Source organism: Mustela nigripes, chromosome 2 (genome assembly GCF_022355385.1).
Source record: "Mustela nigripes isolate SB6536 chromosome 2, MUSNIG.SB6536, whole genome shotgun sequence".
Taxonomy (NCBI): Eukaryota; Metazoa; Chordata; class Mammalia; order Carnivora; family Mustelidae; genus Mustela; species Mustela nigripes.
Genome location: NC_081558.1, coordinates 97,015,483 through 97,021,968, shown reverse-complemented (window position 1 = coordinate 97,021,968; position 6,486 = coordinate 97,015,483).

Sequence of the window (6,486 nt, the reverse complement as noted above, 5' to 3'; positions counted from 1 at the left end):
GCATGGTACTGGCATAAAAACAGACACATAGACCAGTGGAACAGCGTTGAGAGCCCAGATATGGACCCTCAACTCTATGGTCAATTAATCTTCGACAAAACAGGAAAAAATATACAGTGGAAAAAAGACAGTCTCTTTAATAAATGGTGCTGGGAAAACTGGGCAGCTATATGTAGAAGAATGAAACTCGACCATTCTCTTACACTGTACACAAAGATAAACTCGAAATGGATAAAAGACCTCAATGTGAGGCAGCAATCTGTCAGAATCCTAGAGGAGAACACAGGCAGTAATCTCTTTGATATCAGCCACAGAAACTTCTTTCAAGATATGTCTCTAAAGGCAAAGGAAACAAAAGTGAAAATGAACTTGTGGGACTTCATCAAAATCAAAAATTTCTGCACAGCAAAGGAAACAGTCAAGAAAACAATGTGGCAACCCATGGAATGGGAGAAGATATTTGCAAGTAACAGTACAGACAAAAGGTTGATATCCAGGATCTATGAAGAACTCCACAAACTCAACAAACACAAAACATAATCATATCAAAAAAAATGGGCAGAAGATATGAACAGACACTTCTCCAATGAAGACATACAAATGGCTATCAGACACATGAAAAAATGTTCATCATCACTAGCCATCAGGGAGATTCAAATTAAAACCACATTGAGATATCACCTTACACCAGTTAGAATGGCCAAAATTAGCAAGACAGAAAACAGCATGTGTTGGAGAGGATGTGGAGAAAGGGGAACTCTCTTCCACTTTTGGTGGGAATGCAAGTTGGTGCAGCCTCTTTGGAGAACAGTGTGGAGATTCCTCAAGAAATTTAAAATAGAACTTCCCTATGAGCTTGCAATTGCACTACTGGGTATTTACTCCAAAGATACAGATGTAGTGAAAAGAAGGGTCATCTGTACCCCAATGTTTATAGCAGCAATGGCCACGGTCGCCAAACTGTGGAAACAACCAAGATGCCCTTCAACGGACAAATGGATAAGGAAGATGTGGTCCATATACACTATGGAGTATTATGCCTCCATCAGAAAGGATGAATACCCAACTTTTGTAGCAACATGGACGGGACTGGAAGAGATTATGCTGAGTGAAATAAGTCAAGCAGAGAGAGTCAGTCATCGTATGATTTCACTTATTTGTGGAGCATAACAAATAGCATGGAGGACATGGGGAGTTAGAGGAGAAGGGAGTTGGGGGAAAATGGAAGGGGAGGTAAACCATGAGAGACTATGGACTCTGAAAAACAATCTGAGGGTTTTGAAGGTGCAGGGGGTGGGAGGTTCGGGTACCAGGTGGTGGGTATTTATAGAGGGCACGCATTGCATGGTGCACTGGGTGTGGTGCAAAAATAATGAATACTGTTATGCTGAAAATAAATAAAAAATAAATTAAAAAATAAAAAAAAAAAGAAACAAGAGCATTGAGTGACTCATTGGACCAGATGGACTTCATAGATGCACTACTGGGAATTTAATCCAAAGATACAAATGTAATGATCTGAAGGGTCACCTGTACCCCAATGTCTATAGCAGCAATGCCCATAAGAGCCAGAGTATGAAAGGAGTCCAGACGTCCATCGACAGATGAGTGGATCTATATGGATATATATAGCATTAAATATTATGAGCCATCAGAAAATGAAATCGTAGCATTTGTAATGACATGAATAGAACTAGAGGGTATTATGCTAAGTGAAATAAATCAATCAGATAAGGACAATTATCATATGATCTCATGGATATGTCACCAATACCTGTCTTTTCCTGACTTGTTCATTTTAACCATTCTGACTGGTTATATCTCATTATGGATTTGATTTGTATTTTCCTAATATGATGCTGAGCACTTCTTAAATCTATGCTGGCTATTTGGATGTCTTCTTTGGAGAAATGTCTGTTCATGTCTTTGGCCTCTTTCTTTCTTTTTCTTTTTTAATTTTATTTATTTATTTGACAGAGTTCACAAGCAGACAGAGAGGCAGGCAGAGAGAAAGGAATGGAACCAGGCTCCCCACCAAGCAGAGAGCGCAACAGGGGGGCTCGATCCCAGGACCCTGGGATCATGACCCACGCTGAAGGCAGAGGCTTTAACCCACTGAGCCGCCTAGGTGCCCCATCTTGGCCTATTTCTTGATTGGATTATTTGCCTGTGGGTGTTAAGTTTGGTAAGTTCATTCTACATTTTGGATATGAGCCCTTTATCTGATATGTCATTTGAAAATATCTTCTCTCGTTCTTTTTGTTGTCTTTTGGTTTTGTTGACTGTTTCCTTTGCTATATAAAAGCTTGCTATCTTCATGAAATCCCAACAGTTCATTTTTGCTTTTGTTTTCCTTGCCTTTGGAGACATTATGTAGCAAGAAGTTGTTGTGGCTGAGGTCAAAGAGGTTGCTGCCTCTGTTCTCCTCAAGGATTTGGATGAATTCCTGTCTCACATTGAGGTGTTTTATCCACTTGGAGTCTATTTTTTGTATAAGGAAATAAGGTATAAGGAAATGGTCCTCCCTTTCGTTCATGACTATGGTATGGTTTTCTGAGTACAAATCCTTTGCCTCTTTGGTTAGATGGAATCCTAAGTATCTTATGGTTTGGGGTGCAATTATACATGGGATGGACTCCTTAATTTCTCTTTCTTCTGTCGCATTGTTGCTGCAGACAAATACAAGAGATTTCTGCATATTGATTTTATATCCTGCCACTTTACAGAATTCCTGGGTGAGTTCTAGCAGTTTGGGGGTGGAGTCTTTTGCGTTTTTCACAGAAAATATCCTATTGTCTGCAAAGGGTAAGAGTTTGACTTTTTTGCTGATTTGGACGCATTTTCTTTCTTTTTGTTCTGATGGCTGAGGCCATGAATTTAGTACTATGTTGAAAAATAGTGATGAGAATGGGCATCTATGTCGTGTTCCTGACCTGAAGGGAAAAGCTCTAAGTTTTTCCCCATGGGAATGATATTTGCTGTGGGTTTCCCATAAATGGTCTTTATAATGTGGAGGTATTCTCTATTCTTCCATGGTGAGGAGTTTTGATCCAGAAGGGGTGCATTAGTTTGTCAAATGCTTTTTCTGCATCTATTGAGAGGATCCTATGGTTCTTGTTCTATTTTCTTTTAAGGTAGTGGATTTCATTGATTGATTTGCAGTTGTCAATCCATCCTTGCAGCCCAGGAATACATTCATTTTGGTTGTGGTGAATCATCCTTTTAATGGGCTGTTGGATCCTATTGGCTAGTATGTTGGTGAGAACTTCTGCATTCATATTTTCAGGGATAGTAGTCTGTAAGTCTCCTTTTGTGTGGGGTCTTTGTCGGGTTTTTGGGACTTAGGTAATGCTGGTCTTATTAAAAGGGTTTGGAAGTCTTCCTTCCAGTTCTATTTTTTGGAAAAGTTTCAGAAGAAGAGATATTAAATCTTCTTTAAATGTTTGGTAGAGGGGTGCCTGCGTGGCTCAGTGGGTTAAGCCTCTGCCTTCAGCTTGTGTCATGATCTCAGGGTCCTGGGATGGAGCCCTGCATCGGGCTCTCTACTCAGCAGAGAGCCTGCTTCTCCCTCTCTCTCTGCCTGCCTCTATGCCTACTTGTGATCCCTCTCTCTCTGTCAAATAAATAAAATATTTAAAAAATAAATGTTTGGTAGAATTCCCCTGGGAAGCCATTTGGTGTTGGGCTCTTGTTTCCTGGAGGATTTTTGATGACTGCTTCAATTTTGTTGCTGATTATGAGTCTTTTCAGGTTTCCTTTTCTTCCTGGTTCAATTTTTTTTTATTTCTATGTTTCTGGAAATGCATCAGTTTTTTCAAGACTGCCTGATTGGTTGACACAGAGGTGGCTTATACTTGTTTGTATTTCTTATACTTGTTTGTTCTTGTATGTTGAACTTGTATGTTCTTATACTTGTTTTTATTTCCTTAGTGTTGGGTGTGACCTCTCCTTCTTGATTCATGATTTTATTTATGTGGGTCCTTTCTGTGTTCTTTTTGAGAAGTCTGACCAGAGGTGTATAAACCTTATTAATTCTTCAAAAAAAGCAGCTCCTAGTTTCATTGATTTGTTCTACTATTCTTTTGGTTTCTACTTCATTGATTTCTGCTCTAATCTTTATTATTTCTCTTCTCCTGGGTTTAGGCTTTCTATGCTCCTCTTTATCCAGATCCTTTAGGTGTAGGGTTAGGTTGTGTATTTGAGAACTTTCTTGGTTCTTGAGAAACGCTTGTAGTGCTATATACTTCCCTCCTAGGATGGCCTTTGCTGCATCCCAAATATATTGAATGGCTGTGTTCTCATTCTCTTGTGTTTCCATTAATTTTTAAGACTCATCTTGAATTGACTGGTTGACCCATACTTTCTTTACTAGGATGCTCTCTAGCCTCCATATATTTGAGTTCATTCCACCTTTCCTCTTGTTATTGTGTTTCATTTTCAAAGATTTGTGGTCTGAAAATATGCAGGGAGTAATCCCAATCTTCTGGGATGAGAATGAACATGGCTGCCTTCCTATATCTGGCCCTGGAGCTGAGAGCTCAGGGCCACACTCCTCAGTGTGCCCTCACAGAAAAGGGGCCAATCCTTTGTGTCTCTCTGGTCTCTGTCTGCACTCTGTGCCCACTGGATCCGTGACCAAGCATTTCTGTCTCTGGCACACAACCCAGTTTGGAGTCTCCAAACCCAGCAGACTCCTGCAACATTCTCAGGCACCACTCCTCCTGGGGGAGAAAGGGGACTCTCTGCAGTTGTGATGCTTCTTGGGCCCCTTGTCAAAGAGCAGTGGCCAGATTATGCTATGGATCACAGTTTATGGCAACCTCCAGCTTAGAGACCACTCCTAGGCTCACTCTTTGCAGCCGGCTTCCCTGCTCTGATACCTGGGAGCTCTCCTGTCCTCAAGTGCCCCTGGCCTTCCTGGGACCCTGAGGATTCTGAGACCACACCGCCCCATCGAGGGATCCACCCCTTGCCCAGGCACCAGAGCGACATCCCTCACCAGAGCAGACTTCCAGAAGTTACAATTTTGTGTTCTGCTGCCCCTAGCACTTGGCAGTAGCTGGCTGACAGAGGCTCCCTCCCCCCAGGGTTTATCTTCCCACCTATCAGCTTAGACTCCCTTTTCTCTACTTCCGACCTTATGGAATACTTTTCTGCTTGTAGAGTTGCTGCTATTCTTTTCTTGAATCTATGCTTGAATTTGCAGGTGTGCAGAATGGGTTGATAGTTCTCTAGCTAAATTCATTGTGCCAGATGAAATGAAAGTGTCCTACTCCTCTGCCATCTTGGACTGTCTCTCTCTTCTTCTTTCTCCAGATTGCTTTGGGTATGGTGGACATGTTAAGATTATTAACTCTTCCAGTTAGTGTGCATGGCATATGCTTCCATTTATTTGTGTCGTCCTCAAAATCTTTAGCCCATACATTCATCCACCAACATGCCCATATTTTTCCTTCCTTTTCCACAATGTGTTCAGTATACCAGGTCTTTCTCATTCTTGGTTACTTTTTTTTTTTTTGAGATTTTTTTCATTTATTTGACAGAGATCACAAGTAGTCAGAGAGGCAGGCAGAGAGAGAGCAGGAAGCAGGCTCCCTGCTGAACAGAGAGCCTGATGTGGGGCTCGATCCCAGGATCCTGAGATCATGACACAAGCTGAAGGCAGAGGCTTAACCCACTGAGCCACCCAGGTGCCCCTCTTGGTTAATTTTATTCCTAGTTTTTTTTTTGTTTGTTTGTTTTTGTTGTTGTTGTTTTTTTTTTTTTGCTTGATGCAAAATTGTCAATGGCATTGCTTTCTTGATTTCTCTTTGTGAAAGTTGGTCATCAGTATATAGAAATACAAGTTGGGGCACTTGGGTGGCTCAGTCAGTTAAGTGCCTGCCATCAGGTCTGGTCATGATCCTGGGGTTCTGGGAATGCATATGGCATTGGGCTCCCATCTCAGCAGGGAGTCTGATTTTCCCTGACTCTCTGCTGCTCCCCCTGCTTATGCTCTCTCTCTCTGTCTCTCTATGTCTCTATGTATCAAATACATACATGCTTTAAAAAATGAAATGCAACATTTCTCTGTATATTGACTTTGTATCCTGCAGCTTTACTGAATTTATTTATTCTACCTTTCTCAGATTCATTGATTTGTTAGTAAAACAATTTATTTTTTAGGGGGAATCCTTAGGGATTTCTGCATATAATATGTCATCTGCAAATAGTGACCATTTTCTTTTCCTATTTAGCGTTCATATATATATATGTGTGTGTGTGTGTGTGTGTGTGTGTGTGTGTGTGTGTGTGTCTAAATCATTTAGCAAAGGCTTTCAAATACTTTGATGAATGGAAGTGGTAAGAATGGGCCTCTTTATCTTGTTCTTGCTGGTAGTAGGAAAGGGTTCAGCATTTCCCCTCAAGTATAACATCAGCTGTGGGCTGTTCATATAGGGCCTCTGTTTGGTTGAAGCATGTTCCCTCAGTACCCGGATGGTTTAG